The sequence below is a fragment of the Belonocnema kinseyi genome, chromosome 6, assembly GCF_010883055.1.
Source record: "Belonocnema kinseyi isolate 2016_QV_RU_SX_M_011 chromosome 6, B_treatae_v1, whole genome shotgun sequence".
Classification (NCBI taxonomy): Eukaryota; Metazoa; Arthropoda; class Insecta; order Hymenoptera; family Cynipidae; genus Belonocnema; species Belonocnema kinseyi.
Genome location: NC_046662.1, coordinates 34,908,340 through 34,909,906, shown reverse-complemented (window position 1 = coordinate 34,909,906; position 1,567 = coordinate 34,908,340).

The following is a 1,567-nucleotide window of genomic DNA, read 5'->3' as shown; positions in this document are numbered from 1 at the left end:
AACAAAGATTTGGGAAGTCCAAAGTGGGTTTATGCCAGGAAGGTCATGTACGGATCAAATATTTAGCTTACGGCAAATAACAGAAAAAAGTTTTCTGTGCATTTGTTGACCTAGAAAAAGCTTTTGACAAGGTAGGTAGAAGTAAACTTTGGGTAGTCCTGAAAGAGTATGTAGTCAATGGATGGATCCTACAAGCTATAAAAACAATATATACAGGTAGCAAAGCGAGTGTAAGAGTGAATAGGAAACTGAGTGACTGTTTCGATATCGAGGCGTCCTAACGATAGGATGCCAACGCACGCTTTCGACTAGATGATACTTAACCAAAAATATAAACAATAAAAAGCTAACCGAGAAGTTAACGCTAGAAAGTTTCAGCTCGCGAAATTGAGCAAGATGAAGCTAGGAGTTGGTCAAAACTGAAAGATGCTCGCTCACTCCATCGAATCATGAAAGTACTATCTCGGGCGAGAAAAGCATGAAGATATAATAGGTAGATAGCCCAAGATAGATCTTTCATGACTTGATGAAACGAGCGAGCACCTTTTAGTTTTGGCCAACTACTAGCTTCATCTTGCTCAATTCCGCGATTAAGACTTTTCTGGTGCTAACTTCTCGGTTAGCTTTTTATTATTTATATTTTTGGTTAAGTACCGCCCAGTCGTGGCGTGTGCGTTGGTATCCTACCGTTAGGACCCCTCGATATTATTGAAGGATTTAGACAAGGATGCGTTATGTCTTCATGGTTATTTATATTATTTATGGACAAGTGTTTAAGAATGGCTCTCTTCGACGAAGAGGGTGTGGATCTCAAAACAGTAAGGGTACGTGGGTTAGCGGTCGCAGATGATAAGGTTGTTATGGCAGAGTCTATCGAAGACTTACAAAGAATGTTGAATAAACTAGATGCAAGCATGAAGAGCATGGGCCTCAAAATTAACGCAAATAAAACAAAAACTATGGTGTACGAAGGAAAGAGTAAGAAAACACTATGCAATATTTTATTAAATTATGAGAGAATTGAACAAGTTGATAAGTTCCTATACCTGGGTAGCTTATTTACTAGGGACGGGAAGATAGATGAGGAATTAGATAGACGAATAAATGAAGGTAAGGTTATTGATAGAGCAGGTCCCCTTATAAGAAGTAAAAATATATCAAATAAAGCTAAAATGGCAATACATAATTCCATATTTGTACCGGCAGTACTATACGGTAGCGAGACAAAGTAAGTAACGAGATAATTCTAAAAGAATGTGGCGCAGAAGAGACGCTAGTAGACACATGGGAAAGAAATCGGTTAAGATGGTTCGGACATGTTGAGAGAATGCCAAATGAACGACTAACGAAACAAGTGTATCAAGGTTAAGTAAATGGCAGCGTGCCCAGAGGTAGACCGCGGAAAGAATGGTTATAATGTGTGAATGAGACCCCACTTAGAAGAGACATAAGGAGCCACAGAAATACGAGAGTCTGCATGAAAAAATGCATGGACATAAAAGAAGCTAGAGAAGTATGCCAGGACAGGAAAGTATGCCGGCAAATAGTTAATAAAAAGAGTGTCAGT